Source organism: Copadichromis virginalis, linkage group LG6, assembly GCF_057382275.1.
Source record: "Copadichromis virginalis isolate Kocher_CV1m ecotype Utaka linkage group LG6, C_Virginalis_male_GT1.1, whole genome shotgun sequence".
Lineage (NCBI taxonomy): Eukaryota > Metazoa > Chordata > Actinopteri > Cichliformes > Cichlidae > Copadichromis > Copadichromis virginalis.
In genome coordinates this window covers 586,997-611,751 of record NC_140623.1, presented here as the reverse complement: position 1 = coordinate 611,751, position 24,755 = coordinate 586,997, and the positions used below count along the sequence as shown (strand labels likewise).

Here is a 24,755-nt window from a genome sequence, read left to right as displayed (position 1 = left end):
ATCCTGTTTTCCCAGCACGGGGACCTTGAGTTCTATAAGATAAAGCCATAAACATGTTTGTCTGAGTCTTCTATCAAAAGTTACAGCTATTTATATGAAGTTGTACAAAAACGCTTTCTTTCGCCAAGACAGTGCGTTTCTCACTGTTACATGCATTTGAATGGGGAACTCGACCGAAACAAAGTATAGGTTTTCATTATGTGTATAACTTGGAAATCTTACCTCAAACAGCTGCAAATCCTGTTTTCCCAGCACGGGGACCTTGAGTTCTATAAGATAAAGCCATAAACATGTGTATTCGAGTCTTCTATCAAAAGTTACAGCTATTTATATGAAGTTGTACAAAAACGCTTTATTTCGCCAAGACAGTGCGTTTCTCACGGTTACATACATTTGAATGGGGAACTCGACCGAAACAAAGTATAGGTTTTCATTATGTGTATAACTTGAAAATCTTAGCTCAAACAGCTGCAAATCCTGTTTTCCCAGCACGGGGACCTTGAGTTCTATAAGATAAAGCCATAAACATGTTTGTCTGAGTCTTCTATCAAAACTTACAGCTATTTATATGAAGTTGTACAAAAACGCTTTCTTTCGCCAAGACAGTGCGTTTCTCACTGTTACATGCATTTGAATGGGGAACTCGACTGAAACAAAGTATAGGTTTTCATTATGTGTATAACTTGAAAATCTTAGCTCAAACAGCTGCAAATCCTGTTTTCCCAGCACGGGGACCTTGAGTTCTATAAGATAAAGCCATAAACATGTTTGTCTGAGTCTTCTATCAAAAGTTACAGCTATTTATATGAAGTTGTACAAAAACGCTTTCTTTCGCCAAGACAGTGCGTTTCTCACTGTTACATGCATTTGAATGGGGAACTCGACCGAAACAAAGTATAGGTTTTCATTATGTGTATAACTTGAAAATCTTAGCTCAAACAGCTGCAAATCCTGTTTTCCCAGCAAGGGGACCTTGAGTTCTATAAGATAAAGCAATAAACATGTGTATTCGAGTCTTCTATCAAAAGTTACAGCTATTTATATGAAGTTGTACAAAAACGCTTTATTTCGCCAAGACAGTGCGTTTCTCACGGTTACATACATTTGAATGGGGAACTCGACCGAAACAAAGTATAGGTTTTCATTATGTGTATAACTTGAAAATCTTAGCTCAAACAGCTGCAAATCCTGTTTTCCCAGCAAGGGGACCTTGAGTTCTATAAGATAAAGCCATAAACATGTTTGTCTGAGTCTTCTATCAAAAGTTACAGCTATTTATATGAAGTTGTACAAAAACGCTTTCTTTCGCCAAGACAGTGCGTTTCTCACTGTTACATGCATTTGAATGGGGAACTCGACCGAAACAAAGTATAGGTTTTCATTATGTGTATAACTTGAAAATCTTAGCTCAAACAGCTGCAAATCCTGTATTCCCAGCACGGGGACCTTGAGTTCTATAAGATAAAGCCATAAACATGTTTGTCTGAGTCTTCTATCAAAAGTTACAGCTATTTATATGAAGTTGTACAAAAACGCTTTCTTTCGCCAAGACAGTGCGTTTCTCACTGTTACATGCATTTGAATGGGAAACTCGCCTGAAACAAAGTATAGGTTTTCATTATGTGTATAACTTGAAAATCTTAGCTCAAACAGCTGCAAATCCTGTTTTCCCAGCACGGGGACCTTGAGTTCTATAAGATAAAGCCATAAACATGTTTTTTCTGAGTCTTCTATCAAAAGTTACAGCTATTTATATGAAGTTTTACAAAAACGCTTTCTTTCGCCAAGCCAGTGCGTTTCTCACTGTTACATGCATTTGAATGGGGAACTCGCCCGAAACAAAGTATAGGTTTTCATTATGTGTATAACTTGAAAATCTTACCTCAAACAGCTGCAAATCCTGTTTTCCCAGCACGGGGACCTTGAGTTCTATAAGATAAAGCCATAAACATGTTTGTCTGAGTCTTCTATCAAAAGTTACAGCTATTTATATGAAGTTGTACAAAAACGCTTTCTTTCGCCAAGACAGTGCGTTTCTCACTGTTACATGCATTTGAATGGGGAACTTGACCGAAACAAAGTATAGGTTTTCATTATGTGTATAACTTGAAAATCTTAGCTCAAACAGCTGCAAATCCTGTTTTCCCAGCACGGGGACCTTGAGTTCTATAAGATAAAGCCATAAACATGTTTGTCTGAGTCTTCTATCAAAAGTTACAGCTATTTATATGAAGTTGTACAAAAACGCTTTCTTTCGCCAAGACAGTGCGTTTCTCACTGTTACATGCATTTGAATGGGGAACTCGACCGAAACAAAGTATAGGTTTTCATTATGTGTATAACTTGAAAATCTTAGCTCAAACAGCTGCAAATCCTGTTTTCCCAGCACGGGGACCTTGAGTTCTATAAGATAAAGCCATAAACATGTGTATTCGAGTCTTCTATCAAAAGTTACAGCTATTTATATGAAGTTGTACAAAAACGCTTTCTTTCGCCAAGCCAGTGCGTTTCTCACTGTTACATGCATTTGAATGGGGAACTCGACCGAAACAAAGTATAGGTTTTCATTATGTGTATAACTTGAAAATCTTAGCTCAAACAGCTGCAAATCCTGTTTTCCCAGCAAGGGGACCTTGAGTTCTATAAGATAAAGCCATAAACATGTGTATTCGAGTCTTCTATCAAAAGTTACAGCTATTTATATGAAGTTGTACAAAAACGCTTTCTTTCGCCAAGACAGTGCGTTTCTCACTGTTACATGCATTTGAATGGGGAACTCGCCCAAAACAAAGTATAGGTTTTCATTATGTGTATAACTTGAAAATCTTAGCTCAAACAGCTGCAAATCCTGTTTTCCCAGCACGGGGACCTTGAGTTCTATAAGATAAAGCCATAAACATGTTTGTCTGAGTCTTCTATCAAAAGTTACAGCTATTTATATGAAGTTGTACAAAAACGCTTTCTTTCGCCAAGACAGTGCGTTTCTCACTGTTACATGCATTTGAATGGGGAACTCGACCGAAACAAAGTATAGGTTTTCATTATGTGTATAACTTGAAAATCTTAGCTCAAACAGCTGCAAATCCTGTATTCCCAGCACGGGGACCTTGAGTTGTATAAGATAAAGCCATAAACATGTTTGTCTGAGTCTTCTATCAAAAGTTACAGCTATTTATATGAAGTTGTACAAAAACGCTTTCTTTCGCCAAGACAGTGCGTTTCTCACTGTTACATGCATTTGAATGGGGAACTCGCCTGAAACAAAGTATAGGTCTTCATTATGTGTATAACTTGAAAATCTTAGCTCAAACAGCTGCAAATCCTGTTTTCCCAGCACGGGGACCTTGAGTTCTATAAGATAAAGCCATAAACATGTTTGTCTGAGTCTTCTATCAAAAGTTACAGCTATTTATATGAAGTTGTACAAAAACGCTTTCTTTCGCCAAGACAGTGCGTTTCTCACTGTTACATGCATTTGAATGGGGAACTCGACCGAAACAAAGTATAGGTTTTCATTATGTGTATAACTTGAAAATCTTAGCTCAAACAGCTGCAAATCCTGTATTCCCAGCACGGGGACCTTGAGTTGTATAAGATAAAGCCATAAACATGTTTGTCTGAGTCTTCTATCAAAAGTTACAGCTATTTATATGAAGTTGTACAAAAACGCTTTCTTTCGCCAAGACAGTGCGTTTCTCACTGTTACATGCATTTGAATGGGGAACTCGACCGAAACAAAGTATAGGTTTTCATTATGTGTATAACTTGGAAATCTTAGCTCAAACAGCTGCAAATCCTGTTTTCCCAGCAAGGGGACCTTGAGTTCTATAAAATAAAGCCATAAACATGTGTATTCGAGTCTTCTATCAAAAGTTACAGCTATTTATATGAAGGTGTACAAAAACGCTTTCTTTCGCCAAGACAGTGCGTTTCTCACTGTTACATGCATTTGAATGGGGAACTCGACCGAAACAAAGTATAGGTTTTCATTATGTGTATAACTTGAAAATCTTAGCTCAAACAGCTGCAAATCCTGTTTTCCCAGCACGGGGACCTTGAGTTCTATAAAATAAAGCCATAAACATGTTTGTCTGAGTCTTCTATCAAAAGTTACAGCTATTTATATGAAGTTGTACAAAAACGCTTTCTTTCGCCAAGACAGTGCGTTTCTCACTGTTACATGCATTTGAATGGGGAACTCGACCGAAACAAAGTATAGGTTTTCATTATGTGTATAACTTGAAAATCTTAGCTCAAACAGCTGCAAATCCTGTTTTCCCAGCACGGGGATATTGAGTTCTATAAGATAAAGCCATAAACATGTGTATTCGAGTCTTCTATCAAAAGTTACAGCTATTTATATGAAGTTGTACAAAAACGCTTTCTTTCGCCAAGACAGTGCGTTTCTCACTGTTACATGCATTTGAATGGGGAACTCGACCGAAACAAAGTATAGGTTTTCATTATGTGTATAACTTGAAAATCTTAGCTCAAACAGCTGCAAATCCTGTTTTCCCAGCACGGGGACCTTGAGTTCTATAAGATAAAGCCATAAACATGTTTGTCTGAGTCTTCTATCAAAAGTTACAGCTATTTATATGAAGTTGTACAAAAACGCTTTCTTTCGCCAAGACAGTGCGTTTCTCACTGTTACATGCATTTGAATGGGGAACTCGACCGAAACAAAGTATAGGTTTTCATTATGTGTATAACTTGAAAATCTTAGCTCAAACAGCTGCAAATCCTGTTTTCCCAGCACGGGGACCTTGAGTTCTATAAGATAAAGCCATAAACATGTTTGTCTGAGTCTTCTATCAAAAGTTACAGCTATTTATATGAAGTTGTACAAAAACGCTTTCTTTCGCCAAGACAGTGCGTTTCTCACTGTTACATGCATTTGAATGGGGAACTCGACCGAAACAAAGTATAGGTTTTCATTATGTGTATAACTTGAAAATCTTAGCTCAAACAGCTGCAAATCCTGTATTCCCAGCACGGGGACCTTGAGTTCTATAAGATAAAGCCATAAACATGTTTGTCTGAGTCTTCTATCAAAAGTTACAGCTATTTATATGAAGTTGTACAAAAACGCTTTCTTTCGCCAAGACAGTGCGTTTCTCACTGTTACATGCATTTGAATGGGGAACTCGACCGAAACAAAGTATAGGTTTTCATTATGTGTATAACTTGGAAATCTTAGCTCAAACAGCTGCAAATCCTGTTTTCCCAGCAAGGGGACCTTGAGTTCTATAAAATAAAGCCATAAACATGTGTATTCGAGTCTTCTATCAAAAGTTACAGCTATTTATATGAAGTTGTACAAAAACGCTTTCTTTCGCCAAGACAGTGCGTTTCTCACTGTTACATGCATTTGAATGGGGAACTCGACCGAAACAAAGTATAGGTTTTCATTATGTGTATAACTTGAAAATCTTAGCTCAAACAGCTGCACAACCTGTTTTCCCAGCACGGGGACCTTGAGTTCTATAAGATAAAGCCATAAACATGTGTATTCGAGTCTTCTATCAAAAGTTACAGCTATTTATATGAAGTTGTACAAAAACGCTTTATTTCGCCAAGACAGTACGTTTCTCACTGTTACATGCATTTGAATGGGGAACTCGACCGAAACAAAGTATAGGTTTTCATTATGTGTATAACTTGAAAATCTTAGCTCAAACAGCTGCAAATCCTGTTTTCCCAGCACGGGGACCTTGAGTTCTATAAGATAAAGCCATAAACATGTGTATCCGAGTCTTCTATCAAAGGTTACAGCTATTTATATGAAGGTGTATAAAAACGCTTTCTTTCGCCAAGACAGTGCGTTTCTCACTGTTACATGCATTTGAATGGGGAACTCGACCGAAACAAAGTATAGGTTTTCATTATGTGTATAACTTGAAAATCTTAGCTCAAACAGCTGCAAATCCTGTTTTCCCAGCACGGGGACCTTGAGTTCTATAAGATAAAGCCATAAACATGTGTATTCGAGTCTTCTATCAAAAGTTACAGCTATTTATATGAAGTTGTACAAAAACGCTTTATTTCGCCAAGACAGTACGTTTCTCACTGTTACATGCATTTGAATGGGGAACTCGACCGAAACAAAGTATAGGTTTTCATTATGTGTATAACTTGAAAATCTTAGCTCAAACAGCTGCAAATCCTGTTTTCCCAGCACGGGGACCTTGAGTTCTATAAGATAAAGCCATAAACATGTGTATCCGAGTCTTCTATCAAAAGTTACAGCTATTTATATGAAGGTGTATAAAAACGCTTTCTTTCGCCAAGACAGTGCGTTTCTCACTGTTACATGCATTTGAATGGGGAACTCGACCGAAACAAAGTATAGGTTTTCATTATGTGTATAACTTGAAAATCTTAGCTCAAACAGCTGCAAATCCTGTTTTCCCAGCACGGGGACCTTGAGTTCTATAAGATAAAGCCATAAACATGTTTGTCTGAGTCTTCTATCAAAAGTTACAGCTATTTATATGAAGTTGTACAAAAACGCTTTCTTTCGCCAAGACAGTGCGTTTCTCACTGTTACATGCATTTGAATGGGGAACTCGACCGAAACAAAGTATAGGTTTTCATTATGTGTATAACTTGAAAATCTTAGCTCAAACAGCTGCAAATCCTGTTTTCCCAGCACGGGGACCTTGAGTTCTATAAGATAAAGCCATAAACATGTTTGTCTGAGTCTTCTATCAAAAGTTACAGCTATTTATATGAAGTTGTACAAAAACGCTTTCTTTCGCCAAGACAGTGCGTTTCTCACTGTTACATGCATTTGAATGGGGAACTCGACCGAAACAAAGTATAGGTTTTCATTATGTGTATAACTTGGAAATCTTACCTCAAACAGCTGCAAATCCTGTTTTCCCAGCACGGGGACCTTGAGTTCTATAAGATAAAGCCATAAACATGTGTATTCGAGTCTTCTATCAAAAGTTACAGCTATTTATATGAAGTTGTACAAAAACGCTTTATTTCGCCAAGACAGTGCGTTTCTCACGGTTACATACATTTGAATGGGGAACTCGACCGAAACAAAGTATAGGTTTTCATTATGTGTATAACTTGAAAATCTTAGCTCAAACAGCTGCAAATCCTGTTTTCCCAGCAAGGGGACCTTGAGTTCTATAAGATAAAGCCATAAACATGTTTGTCTGAGTCTTCTATCAAAAGTTACAGCTATTTATATGAAGTTGTACAAAAACGCTTTCTTTCGCCAAGACAGTGCGTTTCTCACTGTTACATGCATTTGAATGGGGAACTCGACCGAAACAAAGTATAGGTTTTCATTATGTGTATAACTTGAAAATCTTAGCTCAAACAGCTGCAAATCCTGTTTTCCCAGCACGGGGACCTTGAGTTCTATAAGATAAAGCCATAAACATGTTTGTCTGAGTCTTCTATCAAAACTTACAGCTATTTATATGAAGTTGTACAAAAACGCTTTCTTTCGCCAAGACAGTGCGTTTCTCACTGTTACATGCATTTGAATGGGGAACTCGACTGAAACAAAGTATAGGTTTTCATTATGTGTATAACTTGAAAATCTTAGCTCAAACAGCTGCAAATCCTGTTTTCCCAGCACGGGGACCTTGAGTTCTATAAGATAAAGCCATAAACATGTTTGTCTGAGTCTTCTATCAAAAGTTACAGCTATTTATATGAAGTTGTACAAAAACGCTTTCTTTCGCCAAGACAGTGCGTTTCTCACTGTTACATGCATTTGAATGGGGAACTCGACCGAAACAAAGTATAGGTTTTCATTATGTGTATAACTTGAAAATCTTAGCTCAAACAGCTGCAAATCCTGTTTTCCCAGCAAGGGGACCTTGAGTTCTATAAGATAAAGCAATAAACATGTGTATTCGAGTCTTCTATCAAAAGTTACAGCTATTTATATGAAGTTGTACAAAAACGCTTTATTTCGCCAAGACAGTGCGTTTCTCACGGTTACATACATTTGAATGGGGAACTCGACCGAAACAAAGTATAGGTTTTCATTATGTGTATAACTTGAAAATCTTAGCTCAAACAGCTGCAAATCCTGTTTTCCCAGCAAGGGGACCTTGAGTTCTATAAGATAAAGCCATAAACATGTTTGTCTGAGTCTTCTATCAAAAGTTACAGCTATTTATATGAAGTTGTACAAAAACGCTTTCTTTCGCCAAGACAGTGCGTTTCTCACTGTTACATGCATTTGAATGGGGAACTCGACCGAAACAAAGTATAGGTTTTCATTATGTGTATAACTTGAAAATCTTAGCTCAAACAGCTGCAAATCCTGTATTCCCAGCACGGGGACCTTGAGTTCTATAAGATAAAGCCATAAACATGTTTGTCTGAGTCTTCTATCAAAAGTTACAGCTATTTATATGAAGTTGTACAAAAACGCTTTCTTTCGCCAAGACAGTGCGTTTCTCACTGTTACATGCATTTGAATGGGAAACTCGCCTGAAACAAAGTATAGGTTTTCATTATGTGTATAACTTGAAAATCTTAGCTCAAACAGCTGCAAATCCTGTTTTCCCAGCACGGGGACCTTGAGTTCTATAAGATAAAGCCATAAACATGTTTTTTCTGAGTCTTCTATCAAAAGTTACAGCTATTTATATGAAGTTTTACAAAAACGCTTTCTTTCGCCAAGCCAGTGCGTTTCTCACTGTTACATGCATTTGAATGGGGAACTCGCCCGAAACAAAGTATAGGTTTTCATTATGTGTATAACTTGAAAATCTTACCTCAAACAGCTGCAAATCCTGTTTTCCCAGCACGGGGACCTTGAGTTCTATAAGATAAAGCCATAAACATGTTTGTCTGAGTCTTCTATCAAAAGTTACAGCTATTTATATGAAGTTGTACAAAAACGCTTTCTTTCGCCAAGACAGTGCGTTTCTCACTGTTACATGCATTTGAATGGGGAACTTGACCGAAACAAAGTATAGGTTTTCATTATGTGTATAACTTGAAAATCTTAGCTCAAACAGCTGCAAATCCTGTTTTCCCAGCACGGGGACCTTGAGTTCTATAAGATAAAGCCATAAACATGTTTGTCTGAGTCTTCTATCAAAAGTTACAGCTATTTATATGAAGTTGTACAAAAACGCTTTCTTTCGCCAAGACAGTGCGTTTCTCACTGTTACATGCATTTGAATGGGGAACTCGACCGAAACAAAGTATAGGTTTTCATTATGTGTATAACTTGAAAATCTTAGCTCAAACAGCTGCAAATCCTGTTTTCCCAGCACGGGGACCTTGAGTTCTATAAGATAAAGCCATAAACATGTGTATTCGAGTCTTCTATCAAAAGTTACAGCTATTTATATGAAGTTGTACAAAAACGCTTTCTTTCGCCAAGCCAGTGCGTTTCTCACTGTTACATGCATTTGAATGGGGAACTCGACCGAAACAAAGTATAGGTTTTCATTATGTGTATAACTTGAAAATCTTAGCTCAAACAGCTGCAAATCCTGTTTTCCCAGCAAGGGGACCTTGAGTTCTATAAGATAAAGCCATAAACATGTGTATTCGAGTCTTCTATCAAAAGTTACAGCTATTTATATGAAGTTGTACAAAAACGCTTTCTTTCGCCAAGACAGTGCGTTTCTCACTGTTACATGCATTTGAATGGGGAACTCGCCCAAAACAAAGTATAGGTTTTCATTATGTGTATAACTTGAAAATCTTAGCTCAAACAGCTGCAAATCCTGTTTTCCCAGCACGGGGACCTTGAGTTCTATAAGATAAAGCCATAAACATGTTTGTCTGAGTCTTCTATCAAAAGTTACAGCTATTTATATGAAGTTGTACAAAAACGCTTTCTTTTGCCAAGACAGTGCGTTTCTCACTGTTACATGCATTTGAATGGGGAACTCGACCGAAACAAAGTATAGGTTTTCATTATGTGTATAACTTGAAAATCTTAGCTCAAACAGCTGCAAATCCTGTTTTCCCAGCACGGGGACCTTGAGTTCTATAAGATAAAGCCATAAACATGTGTATCCGAGTCTTCTATCAAAAGTTACAGCGATTTATATGAAGTTGTACAAAAACGCTTTATTTCGCTAAGACGGTGCGTTTCTCACTGTTACATGCATTTGAATGGGGAACTCGACCGAAACAAAGTATAGGTTTTCATTATGTGTATAACTTGGAAATCTTAGCTCAAACAGCTGCAAAACCTGTTTTCCCAGCAAGGGGACCTTGAGTTCTATAAGATAAAGCCATAAACATGTGTATCCGAGTCTTCTATCAAAAGTTACAGCTAACTTCGTGAAGTTGTACAAAAAGGCTTTATTTTGCAAAGATAGTGCGTTTCTGACTATTACATGCGAGACATGTGTCTCTTTACTGTGTTCAAGACACTTTACAGGTCCCTCCCCTAATGAAGAGTAGTGAGCAGCTGATTGGACCATGGAACAGGTGACCACGTTCAAAAAGCCGCTCTGACAGCTCCAGAGGGGAGAGAGAGAGTGTGTGTGCAACGAGCGAGTAGCCTGACAGCCGTTGCGGTCCTGACCATGGTTTTCCCAGCCTGTGCTTATCTTGTGTATTTGTGTGAGGGTGAATTGTAAAAGCCGCTCCTAGTGCATTAGCTGAGAGCTTAGGCACTCGTGGGCTGAAGCGGAAGGGGTGAGCTGCCTTTTCTTTTGGAATCGTTTTCTCCTGTTTTCTTGGTCATGGAGCGAGGGATAGCTCTGTCATTTGTTTGTTCTTTTTCTTTCCTAGGGTTTAGTTCGTCTTTTCTGGTGGGTCTTAGTTGGTTTTGTTTATTATTTTGGCCTGGGCTCACCCTGGAGCTATGCTTCTTGTCCTTAAATAAAATCACCTTTTTTTACTCACAACTGGTTTGGATGTTTGGCTTGGGAACCAGGGCGGGGATTTGTCTCTCTCTCCTCCAACCTTATGTGTGTCCCTACAGCCTAGATTAGGGGCGTAACATAAATGGAGTTCTCACACGAAACAAAGTATAGCTTTTTATTTTGTGAATAACTTAAAAATCTTAGCTCAAATAGCTTTAAAACTGTTTGCTCAACGGGGATATTGAATTCTATAAGATAAAGCCATAAATACATATATCTGAGTTTCCTATCAAAAGTTACAGCTGTCTTCATGAAGTTGTAAACCCTTTTATTTGAATGGAGTTCTCGCACGAAACAAAGTATAGGCTTTCATTTTTTCAATAACTGGAAGCTCTTGGCTCAAACAGCTGCAAAACCTGTTTCCCCAGCACGGAGATGCTGAATTGTATAAGGCAAAGCCATATTGATGTGTGTCTGAGCCTTCTATCAAAAGTTACAGGTAACTTCATGAAGCTGTACAAAAACACTTTATTTCGCCGAGACCGTGCGTTTCTGACTATTACATGCATTTGAATGGAGTTCTCGCACGAAACAAAGTATAGGTTTTCATCTTGTGAATAACTTGAAAATCTTAGCTCACATAGCTTTAAAACTGTTTGCTCAACACGGGGATATTGAATTCGATAAGATAAAGCCATAAATACGCATATCTGAGTCTCCTATCAAAAGTTAGAGCTGTCTTCATGAAGTTGTAAACGCTTTATTTCGCCAAGACAGTGCGTTTCTGACTATTACATGCATTTGAATGAAGTTGTCGCACGAAACAAAGTATAGGTATTCATTTTGTGAATAACTTGAAAATCTTAGATCAAACAGCTGCAAAACCTGTTTGCTCAACACGGGGATATCGAACTTTATAAGATAAAGCCATAAATATGTTCTATCAAAAGTTACAGCTGTCTTGAATGAAAGCATTATAGCAGCTTACCTCGATCATGTGGTAGAACAGACACATGGGCCACCTATGTGTCCTTCTATGGCAGGAGTAGTTGCCACAAACCTGCAAAACAAAAAGAAATGATCAGGTGACATGAACAGATTTATACAGCCATAAGCAAGAGATTCTTCCTGCCTGTGGGCGTCAAACTGGACCCCCCCCCCCCCCTCCTTACTGTAACTATCAAAACTATCATAGTCTAAAACTATCATCTCATATCAAAACTATTATAATCACATTATCTGACTTTATCAGTTATAACAATGAGAAACGGTAAACAATTTGGCAAATAAATTACTTATAATTGTGCTTACCTGGTCCAAATGATCCACAGTCCCTTTGCATTTGTTATAATCCAGGATGATGTGGGGCTTTCTCTTCCCAGAGTCCTGGACTTGTAGCTCACGGTGCCTGGTGCTCAATAAGACAACCTTTTTTCTTTGCTTGGGAATGTAGGAAACCACAGCCTTGCCCCCCCCCCCCCCGTAGCGACCTGGACGGGAGAGACGATCATCGAATCTTACTGCCCGATTAATTTGCTCAAATCTTTTTTTTTTTTTTTTTGACATGGTAGCATGAAACAGAAGAGCCCTGTCTCCCCATTTCACAGGCTTGTTGTCGTTTCATGTTGAGACCTGTACAGGCCAGCCAGCATCACAAGCCCCATGTAAGCCTCATCTATGTCCTTCCAGTCTTTTACTGACCTGTTGCCCCTGCAGGTTGGTGAAATGCAGGATTAGCTGCATAATGTCCTCTGCAAAAAAAAGATGGAAAGTGCTCACAGGGCTGCTGATCCTATACGAATTGCATAATGGGTTGGTCCTGGGGTTAAAATGGGGGGAGGAAAAAATAGCAGGACCTCTTCGTGTGTGGGTTGCCACATGATTTCTCCATTTTTAGATCTCTACTGGCCATCCTCCAGTCTTGTCTCTTCCTCCTGCTCTTCTTCCTCCTTCTCCTTCTCCTCCTCCGCACATGAGCTGCAAAGCTCCTCGGTGCCTGGCAAAAATTCTTCTTCGCTGTCAGAAGTATCTCCACTGCTTGTGGAGAGTGCAAAACTGCAGCAACAGCCTCCTCTAAACTGAGTGCACGCTTCATTGTGTCTGTGCAGAAATGACCACTCAGACCAGGCTGCAAAGTATTTTCATAGACTTCAAAGGTGCACCTGAATAAACATGCTATACCATACATCCAATAAGAGAGAGGAGGCACACTCTTGATCAAGAAAAAACATAAGCGCACGCCTTTGATCTCTCCCCCCCCCCCCCCTCTCTCTTTCTCTCTCTCTCTCTCTCTCTCTCTCTCACACACACACACACACACACACATGCACATACATACATACACAATACCATTTTATGGTGGTTAGCTGTTTTATTGTCATGCATTTTACAAGGTAAGATAACCATGTCCTGCATTCAAAACCACTGAAAATGTCTATGGTGGTGCTGTGCCTAATATTGTGCTGGTGTATGCTGGGTAATCGCACAGCTAGCGACTGGGTGACTTTATTCACCCGCTTCGGCTGTTATCAGTCCATATCCCCTAGATATGGACCATCTCCTGCTAGATTGTTCAGAAGGTTGTTATCATCCATCCAGATGGAGGATCACTAACAGGAGCGTGGGAAGACTCCAGAATCCACTCTGGCTGCAATCCGGTGGATACAGCAGTGTGTACAGGTAAGACCGTTTAAACGGACAGCATTTATAGAATGACTATTAAGTCAGACCAGCGAGTGTCAATAATGTTAATGTGGTTATGTTAGTAATACACCGAGTGCTAATATAACAGCTTTAAGATGCATTTGTAGATGTTATTACGTGTTTTACCGTCTTTATGGTGCTAGCTTAAAGTTACGGTGTAAACGTTAGCTTATATTGGAGTAAAGCTGTTACTGTTTAAACGATGTTAGCACAGAAATATTAGCTTCTGTCATGACTGACGAAGTTACTAGTTAATAAAGTTTCCAGTAAAGTGTTTAATCGCAGCCACAGACTGACAGCAAATATCTCGATTAGCTTCAGTGCATCTGTAATAAATATGTGCAAGTTTCAGTGCTTCGTTTAAACTGTATGATACTTATACTGACCCAGGGTCAGTGTAAAATACAATCCTAGCTGTGTGAACAAAGCCTGGCTCCTTTAATCCTGCATGAAAAACCTCAGGATGCAGGCTATTATTACTCTTTCCTGCTGGCACACCTGTCACACCTGAGAGTCAGCTAGAAACTTACAGTGACGTGGACATCATGCAAAGACTGCCAGACTCTGTAATACTGCAAATGATCAGTGACTCAAGTTAACACTAAACTTTAAACGGTACCTCTGTGTCTCTGTGTGCTGAACAGTTAGGATTGAGTCAGGCTGCATCTGTGTTAGTCCTCTGACAGACTGGTGACCTGTCCAGGTGTGCTCTACCTATGACTACTGGGACAGGCTCTAGCTCCTGTAATAGAAATTTTATGTTATTCTCATTTAAAGCATTTAAGTGCTTATGCATATGCTTAGTTGTGACACTGTTATAGACTGTTCAATGAAAGTTTCTAAAACTAGATGAACTTACTTCAGCAGTTTGAGAAAACAACTCCCTTTACAGGTGCTGATAACGTCAAGGGCACAAAACAGCATAACCATTGATCCGTTAGGTTTCATAGCGAGACACGTGAAGTGGCAGAGCTGACATGACTGAACTGTGATGTTTGATGTGTGTTTGCTCTCCTGTGCACAGTAATAAATAGCATGATCACAGCTCTTTCTGTGTTGCAGACTTTATTAAAAAAATTCCATGACATCTACTATAACTGAACCAACCTGGTGCTCTTCATTTATGGAGGCTGTTGAGTCTGAATGTTGGATGTTGTGTATCTCGTGTTCTCTGGGCTTTGTTGTCCTCAGTCTTTTTGCAGGATCAGAAAACAAAACCGGGAGGCGCGTAAATGTTTCTTCTCCATGATGTTTCTTCAAATGTTTCTTCTGGATGATGATATGACCGTGACACGGGATGCCACCTTTGGTCTTGTGACGAAGCAAAGCTCAGGAAGAAGTGTGATTAAATGGTACCCACATGTTGAGAAGGATGTACAGGGCACCTGCAGCCAAATCCAAGCTTCAGCTTAGTTGTAGTTGCAGAATGCTATAGGACTGAGACATCTAAGGCATCAAATGTTTGATTAAACGGATGAAAAAGAGAAGTTTTTTCCCTATAATTATCACTTCTTAAAATCTGTAGCAACTTCAAGTCTGTCAGCATGCTGAGCATGCTCAGAATGTGACAATATATTTTTGTTCAATATTTAATTTCTTTCAGTTGCAATTGTTAAATGAAAAAATATATATTCTTATAATTTAGCAAACGAATTTATCAAAAAAAATACATATATCTGTATTAGTTTTAGTAAATTAATTTGACACCTGTATTGAAAATACCATATTGTATTCATACAGAATCAGTATGGTATCATTGTTTGTCTGTTCACTGATTGTTGAAGCTAAGAGCTACTTTGATCTGTTTAGATCTAAAGTATCCAAAGTTGAGTTCTAATGTTTCTTCACCCCTGTGTGTGTGATATGTGATTTCCTACATGCTGGCAGAGCAGAGCAGCAGTTTGTGCTCACAGATGGTGACGGTGTGGAGAGACAGTGGTATTTCCTCAGAAGAACCAGCAGAGTCACAAAGGACACCAGTCCATCTCACCACCTTGACTTGCTGACTGATGTTCGTCTGCACTGCACAGAGGAAATCAACTGACCGAGGTTTGTCCAGTGACGTGTTATGAAATGTATATTTGTTTTATGCTTACAGATATGTTTTTCTTGACAGAGGCTCTGCAGAGGTTAGACAAAGCAGAGAAAACATGTGCTTTACATTTTACTGTGATTTATTGAGATATTTGTTGCCTGATGTTCAGCAGGAATGGAGAAATAGAATCAAAGGGAGATGTTTTTCCTGTTTTTGTAATGATGTAAGTAAATCTTCAATATTATTTATTTGCTTGGTTATATTAGGAGCGTTTCTGAGTGAGGGGGAGAGGAGTCATCATCCAGGTAAAGTGACGTGGATCAGTGGATACACTTGTCTCCCCTTTAAAGGAGACGATCCAAGTCATCCTTAAATGTTAACGCTTTCAAATACACAAACATTTTTAAAGGACAAAAATGAACATCCAACTTTGACTGTAATACAAAATAAATCTTTGCATGTGTGTTTTCAAACTCTCAGATGGGCAGTATATCAGTCTTGGACTGTCTAACCTGCCGGAGCAGTACTGAATGACCACCGCACGAGCATGTTCCTGCAACATTCAGCATCTGATCCTTCATCTGTGTGCTTCTGCTTTTGGTAAGTAGAGTTACCCAACTCCAGTAACTCTAAACACATGCCATCCATTTCTAACGGCCTGGTTACTTCCTGTCAGTTACTTTAGAAACCATGTGGTCACCTGACCTAACACTGTTTCTTCTTCTTCCCCTTAATGTTGAAGTGTCAAATGTCAAACAGCTGGAGAGGAAACTACACCAGTGTACTGGGATGTTTCAGCAACACGTGCCAGATGCTGTTCCTTCATGGTGACATCACCAGAGACAGTCCCGCCCACCTCAGGACCCATTGATTATGATGATCTGATCCATCAAACCCCCAGCAGGTGAACTTTATTCATGACATAACACCGCAACAATGTAAAAAATTAAACAGCAACAGTCTAAATGTAAAGTGCATTCTAAAGTCCTCTTCAATAAATTGTATGCAAAGAGTCATTCAGGTCACTACAGAACCCAGAGTCTTCATCATTAAATCTCTGGTTGCTTCATTTTTTCTATCCTATATCAGATATTTTAAAGGTTAGCTTAGGTAAAGTTCCATTCTCATGGTGAGGCAAAGTGCTTTATATGTGTGTGTGTGTGTCATGAACGGCTATAAAAGGCCTATAATTAAAGAACAAAGCGGGGTTTGAGTTCGAGTTGCGGCAGACTGTCACTACTTGTAAATGGAACGCAGCCTTCCTACGGCGGACAGCTAATAACAGGAATCGGACGCGGTCCAGCCAAGTCCACAGCAACCACCATAGCAACCGCCTAGCATGACCTTAAAAACATATTCTGTCTTCATAACTATCAAAATCGTGAAATGATTTGCAAAGTGTGAAAGTGTTACAGCTGCAGAGAGCTATGGCGGTATCTATGGAAGCTGTTTGCATAGCTAATAATATACGATGTAACCATGGAGACAGTCAGTCACTTGAGCTAGCGGTGCATGTTTACTACAGTGAATAAGGTGATTGAGTGCACAGCGTCCACACTCTGCAGGGGGTAAAGACATTACTTCAATATTGTTTTATATTGATATATATTAGCCTTCTGTTGACCATCACCTCAGGTTCACCATTACAGTTTCAGATTACAGATGCACACTGTCTAAACACATTCAAAAACTCATGTCTCAGAAATAAGCACAGCTGTTCATGTTTGTCATTAGAGTTTTATTTGTAAGAAAATTATGAACTTCATATTGTGCATTAAATAAAAGAACATTTCACAACTCTGAGTCAACAGAAACAGGTAACAGAAATGTCTCTAATGTGTACAGTGTAGTGTAAGCATTAAAAGATCATAAAGGAAAAACTAACATTTATGTGAAACTAATTGTAATAAAAAATGAGCAGGTGCTTTATAGATTTAAAAGAAAGAATCTGAAAACAACACTTTTTTGGTCTAAGTGATCAAAGTAGAAAACAGAACTGATGTTCAAGAACAAACCGTAGCTGCACTAATATTACACATCTCGATCGTTGTACTGAACAGACGTGTTGCTTTTAAAACCACATGCAGTGTGTGACCATGACTGTTCACTGAGACCATGAACGCCACTTCGCTGAAGCATTCTTCTTCTTCTTCTTGCCATTAAATTGGAAGCAGAAGCAGCACGAGCTGATTTGATCTACTGAAAGGAAAAAGCAGAACATCTGAGTTGAAACCAGTCAGCTGAAATCATTAAGACAGGAACAAATTCAATGCAGTGTCTCAAGTGGCTTAGCCTGTTACAACTGTTGATACAAGCTAAATACGGTTAACACACAGTGTCAGGGAGCTCCAGTGTGGGAACTAGTGGCTTTAGGTTTGTAGTCATTTAACTTTCATCCATTCATTCATTTAATTCAGGAGGAAGAAATGCCAGGTTGGTGCAGGCTGGTTACATGCATTTGGTCCCATGCTGTCTTTAATTAAATGACTTGGTTCATTTTATGGCTGGGCTGTATGTGGGGTTATATCATGTTATTTGGGCAGGAGTACCTGTCCCCTGTTAGACTTAGAAAGTTTCTCCATAAGTAGAGTTTCTAACTCTTCTAGCACATCTGTGGCTGACAGCTTTTTGGTGGCTCTTTTTACCCCACACTGGTTGTGAGTGTGTAAATAGCCCCACTAGTTATTTTGGGTTGCAGTTAACTAGGGAGGAAGGGGTGGGTATGCCATGATTAGGTGAATAACAATTATATGTGATACATAAATTTCACAATGCATGCATATATCTCTATCAATTAAACCTGGCCTGAGGGCTGCCATTTTTTACATTCAGTTATTTCTCTTAGAAATGTTGGAACTAAATAATGAATGTGTTACAGTTAAAGTGAAACACTGGTCAGTGTAAATGGCTCATTGGGACACAGAAACCTTTAAATTAAACCTGATATCTAGTGTCAAACAATATCAAAGCTGTAAAAGATGTTTACATTCAGAATTTATAAAACTATGATTGTAAATAAATTCAAACAAGTGAGCTTTTCTCTTTGTGCTGAATATCAACACTGTGGTTTCTTAGACTGTAAGCTTTACTTTAGTGCAACCAGTTGCAGAAGCTGCCACTCCAAATGTCTTTTGATAACAAGAAAAAAATACCTTTTCAGTACACGGCCTGAAGTTCTTCTCCGACATCTTCTGCAATCGGCTTTGTCTGCTGGTTTGAAGACAATAAACCACAAAAAAGATGATTTAGTCACTTTGTCTGCGTCATGCAGCTCGAATGTGTCGTGTAACGATGTTGAATAGCCGTCGTTATCTCTCTGCTTTGAGCCTTTTATCAAAAGTTACAGCTAACTTCATGAAGTTGTACAAAAAGGCTTCATTTCGCCGAGACAGTGCGTTTCTGACTATTACATGCATTTGAATGGAGTTCTTGCACGAAACAAAGTATAAGTTTTCATTATGTGAATAACTTGTATTTTACACTGACCCTGGGTCAGTATCAACTTCATGAAGACAGCTGTAACTTTTGATAGAGGACTCACACACACACATATTTATGGCTTTGCCTTATAGAATTCAGCATCTCCGTGCTGAGGAAATAGGTTTTGCAGCTGTTTGAGCTAAGATTTTCAAGTTATTCACAAATTGAAAACCTATACTTTGTGTCGGTCGAGAACTCCATTCAAATGCATGTAATAGCGAGAAACGCACTAACGTGGTGAAATAAAGCGTTTTTCCATAAACTTCATAAAGACAGCTGTAAATTTTGAGAGAAGACTCACACACACATTGGGGGGATATTGAAGTCTATAAGATAAAGCCATGAATATGTTTGTCTGAGTCTTCTATCAAAAGTTACAGCAAGCTCTATGAAGTTGATGAGAAACGCTTTACTTCGCCAAGACAGTGCGTTTCTCACTGTTACATGCATTTGAATTTAGTTCTTGCCCGACACAAAGTATAGGTTTTAATTTGTGAATAACTTGAAAATCTTAGCTCAAACAGCTGCAAAACCTATTTCCTGAGCACTGAGATGCTGAATTCTATAAGGCAAAGCCATAAATATGTGTGTGTGATTCTTCTATCAACAGTTACAGCTGTCTTCTTGAAGTTGATACTGACCCACGGTCAGTGTAAAATACAATCCTAGCTGTGTGAACAAAGCTTGGCTCCTTTAATCCTGCATGACAAACCTCAGGATGCAGGTTATTATTACTCTTTCCTGCTGGCACACCTGAGAGTCAGCTAGAAACTTACAGTGACGTGGACATCATGCAAAGACTGCCAGACTCTGTAATACTGTGAATGATCAGTGACTCAAGTTAACACTAAACTTTAAACAGTACCTCTGTGTCTCTGTGTGCTGAACATTTAGGATTGAGTCTGCATTGACTTTATTTATTGAGACTTTAATGTGCTAAAAGCAGGTTGAAGACAGCTCAGAAACATTTGAAGATTAAAATTTAGCATTATGGCTGCTGGTGGTCTGTAAAGCCTATACTCAGCTGTAGTTTTTGTTACTAATTTATGTTTGTTGTTGTTTAACACAGATTTCAGAAGAGCAAATATGCTTAATAGTTTAACTAGATTTCATTTGTCAGTGTGGGACTGCTGAGTCACCTGAAGAACTCATTTCATTCATTCTCCACATGATGTTCATATACAGAAATGTTTCACAGGATATGGTTCCTCCCAAACTGTGAACTAGTGTGTTTCCATAGATTATCTCTGTATGAATGTACTTTTAAATGAAGGCAAGTGTTTGTCCTTTTTTGTTCCTCAGTTACAGTACGTGATATCTTGATATCAGGCGGTCAACACTGGGGGAAGACAAGAAGCAGACGTACTTCCAAGAGGGAGCTGCAGTGAGGACACAGCCAGGTCACTGAGGTCAGAGGTCAGAATCTGAAACAGCTCAGGTTTATATTTTAGGGGTTATAAAAAATCAAAATGTATTTATGAAGAAACCTTTAAATAATAGTCATAATTATGATTATTATAAGAAATATCAAACATTTAAGTGGATTTTCTGTTACACATATTGTATTAGCCCTGCAATAAACTGGCAGCCTGTCTTTGTCCTGTATCAGCTGGGATAGGCTTCATCCTCCCGCAACCCTGAATTGGATACATTGTATTCCAATTATGTAATCTGATCATTTACAAACTCAAGGTATCTAATCAAAATGTAAGTAATAATTATAAAATGGGAAAGCAGAAATAAGTGTGACATAAATGTAAATGTGTGAGCTGACATAGAGGACAGCTACATGTAGTCTGAAAAACCTTTGTTGTCAAGTTTGCAGGTATATCAGCACGAGACATTCTTACATAGAAGAGTCTGTTAAAGTCTCTAACTCAGCGAAGCATTATTGGTCCCGTCTGTTTGGATAAATATAGTAAGTTGATGTTTGTCCATTTATTGACACATTTTCTTAAGTGCTTCTCCAGTTCAGGATCACAGTGGAGCTGCAGCTGGATATGTTCATTAAATAAACCTTACAAAAGTTAACAATAAACCTGCATCCATGTACGTTGTTGTCCACAGGATAAGAAAATCAAACTGGAACACTGTGGAACATGTTAATAAATGTTTGTGTGTTTATGCCTGTGTCTTTCACAGGAGGCGCTGGAAGGTTTCCCTAATAGTTCCTGGTGAATCAAAGCAGAACCATAAAGGTTGCTGGATTGCATGATGGCCTTACCCCTGAGCAGTCATCCTGTTAAAGGAGGAACCAATTAGAAGCTGTTTTCAAAGTAGCTGAGCAGATTTCATCTCAAGTAAGCGATTAACTGTTTGTTCATCTGTTCTGCCACTTAAAGAGCATTTAAGGACGTCTTTTGAGTGTCCAGCTGAATTAATTCTACTGGCTCTCATGGTCATTTGTTATTATAGACATATTTTTCATGTTCATCCAGCTATTTAGTAAATTCTATCTATTTAGTAAAATCCGTCAGCTATAAAATGTAATATAAATATAAAAAATATCTAAATATCTCCTGCACTTTATATTTTAATGATGTAAGTCTGTTATCGTGTTACATTAGCATTCCTCACATATCAATGAGATGCTGTACAGTACAATCCTACTGACGCAGCAGAGGGATAACGACGGCTATTCAACATCGTTACACGACACATTCGAGCTGCATGACACAGACAAAGTGACTAAATCATCTTTTTTATGGTTTATTGTCTTCAAACCAGCAGACAAAGCCGATTGCAGAAGATTTCGGAGAAGAACTTCAGGCCGTGTACTGAAAAGGTATTTTTTTCTTGTTATCAAAAGACATTTGGAGTGGCAGCTTCTGCAACTGGTTGCACTAAAGTAAAGCTTACAGTCTAAGAAACCACAATGTTGATATTCAGCACAAAGAGAAAAGCTCACTTGTTTGAATTTATTTACAATCATAGTTTTATAAATTCTGAATGTAAACATCTTTTACAGCTTTGATATTGTTTGACACTAGATATCAGGTTTAATTTAAAGGTTTCTGTGTCCCAATGAGCCATTTACACTGACCAGTGTTTCACTTTAACTGTAACACATTCATTATTTAGTTCCAACATTTCTAAGAGAAATAACTGAATGTAAAAAATGGCAGCCCTCAGGCCAGGTTTAATTGATAGAGATATATGCATGCATTGTGAAATTTATGTATCACATATAATTGTTATTCACCTAATCATGGCATACCCAGCCCTTCCTCCCTAGTTAACTGCAACCCAAAATAACTAGTGGGGCTATTTACACACTCACAACCAGTGTGGGGTAAAAAGAGCCACCAAAAAGCTGTCAGCCACAGATGTGCTAGAAGAGTTAGAAACTCTACTTATGGAGAAACTTTCTAAGTCTAACAGGGGACAGGTACTCCTGCCCAAATAACATGATATAACCCCACATACAGCCCAGCCATAAAATGAACCAAGTCATTTAATTAAAGACAGCATGGGACCAAATGCATGTAACCAGCCTGCACCAACCTGGCATTTCTTCCTCCTGAATTAAATGAATGAATGGATGAAAGTTAAATGACTACAAACCTAAAGCCACTAGTTCCCACACTGGAGCTCCCTGACACTGTGTGTTAACCGTATTAAGCTTGTATCAACAGTTGTAACAGGCTAAGCCACTTGAGACACTGCATTGAATTTGTTCCTGTCTTAATGATTTCAGCTGACTGGTTTCAACTCAGATGTTCTGCTTTTTCCTTTCAGTAGATCAAATCAGCTCGTGCTGCTTCTGCTTCCAATTTAATGGCAAGAAGAAGAAGAAGAATGCTTCAGCGAAGTGGCGTTCATGGTCTCAGTGAACAGTCATGGTCACACACTGCATGTGGTTTTAAAAGCAACATGTCTGTTCAGTACAACGATCGAGATGTGTAATATTAGTGCAGCTACGGTTTGTTCTTGAACATCAGTTCTGTTTTCTACTTTGATCACTTAGACCAAAAAAGTGTTGTTTTCAGATTCTTTCTTTTGAATCTATAAAGCACCTGCTCATTTTTTATTACAATTAGTTTCACATAAATGTTAGTTTTTCCTTTATGATCTTTTAATGCTTACACTACACTGTACACATTAGAGACATTTCTGTTACCTGTTTCTGTTGACTCAGAGTTGTGAAATGTTCTTTTATTTAATGCACAATATGAAGTTCATAATTTTCTTACAAATAAAACTCTAATGACAAACATGAACAGCTGTGCTTATTTCTGAGACATGAGTTTTTGAATGTGTTTAGACAGTGTGCATCTGTAATCTGAAACTGTAATGGTGAACCTGAGGTGATGGTCAACAGAAGGCTAATATATATCAATATAAAACAATATTGAAGTAATGTCTTTACCCCCTGCAGAGTGTGGACGCTGTGCACTCAATCACCTTATTCACTGTAGTAAACATGCACCGCTAGCTCAAGTGACTGACTGTCTCCATGGTTACATCGTATATTATTAGCTATGCAAACAGCTTCCATAGATACCGCCATAGCTCTCTGCAGCTGTAACACTTTCACACTTTGCAAATCATTTCACGATTTTGATAGTTATGAAGACAGAATATGTTTTTAAGGTCATGCTAGGCGATTGCTATGGTGGTTGCTGTGGACTTGGCTGGACCGCGTCCGATTCCTGTTATTAGCTGTCCGCCGTAGGAAGGCTGCGTTCCATTTACAAGTAGTGACAGTCTGCCGCAACACGAACTCAAACCCCGCTTTGTTCTTTAATTATAGGCCTTTTATAGCCGTTCATGACACACACACACACACACACACACACATAAAACACTTTGCCTCACCATGAGAATGGAACTTTACCTAAGCTAGCCTTTAAAATATCTGATATAGGATAGAAAAATGAAGCAACCAGAGATTTAATGATGAAGACTCTAAAACCCACTGTCTTGACAAAATAAAGCGTTTTTGAACAACTTCATATAAATCGCTGTAACTTTTGATAGAAGACTCAGACAACCATGTTTATGGCTTTATCTTATAGAACTCAATATCCCCGTGCTGGGCAAACAGGTTTTGCAGCCGTTTGAGCTAAGATTTTAAAATTATTCACATAATGAAAACCTATACTTTGTTTCAGGCGAGTTTCCCATTCAAATGCATGTAACAGTGAGAAACGCATTGTCTTGGCGAAATAAAGCGTTTTTGAACAACTTCATATAAATCGCTGTAACTTTTGATAGAAGACTCAGACAAACATGTTTATGGCTTTATCTTATAGAACTCAATATCCCCGTGCTGGGCAAACAGGTTTTGCAGCCGTTTGAGCTAAGATTTTAAAATTATTCACATAATGAAAACCTATACTTTGTTTCAGGCGAGTTTCCCATTCAAATGCATGTAACAGTGAGAAACGCATTGTCTTGGCGAAATAAAGCGTTTTTGAACAACTTCATATAAATCGCTGTAACTTTTGATAGAAGACTCAGACAAACATGTTTATGGCTTTATCTTATAGAACTCAATATCCCCGTGCTGGGCAAACAGGTTTTGCAGCCGTTTGAGCTAAGATTTTAAAATTATTCACATAATGAAAACCTATACTTTGTTTCAGGCGAGTTTCCCATTCAAATGCATGTAACAGTGAGAAACGCATTGTCTTGGCGAAATAAAGCGTTTTTGAACAACTTCATATAAATCGCTGTAACTTTTGATAGAAGACTCAGACAACCATGTTTATGGCTTT

The 24,755-nt window shown here is 38.5% G+C and overlaps 1 long non-coding RNA gene across 9 annotated transcripts; it reads left to right on the top strand.

Moving 5' to 3' along the window:
• Nucleotides 1–13,126: 13,126 nt before the first annotated feature.
• On the top strand, nucleotides 13,127–23,255 carry LOC146706855 (uncharacterized). Of its 9 annotated transcripts, XR_014920696.1 has the most exons (10): nucleotides 13,127–13,210; nucleotides 13,416–13,496; nucleotides 14,712–15,569; nucleotides 15,822–15,930; nucleotides 16,036–16,155; nucleotides 16,298–16,459; nucleotides 20,338–20,451; nucleotides 21,178–21,335; nucleotides 21,763–21,820; nucleotides 22,774–23,255. It is a non-coding gene; the product is annotated as an uncharacterized LOC146706855 (long non-coding RNA). The 9 variants fall into 9 exon arrangements; XR_014920695.1 differs by having other exon boundaries at nucleotides 13,127–13,496; XR_014920697.1 differs by lacking the exons at nucleotides 13,127–13,210; nucleotides 13,416–13,496 and having other exon boundaries at nucleotides 13,505–14,872; nucleotides 15,413–15,569.
• The last annotated feature ends 1,500 nt before the right edge of the window (nucleotides 23,256–24,755 follow it).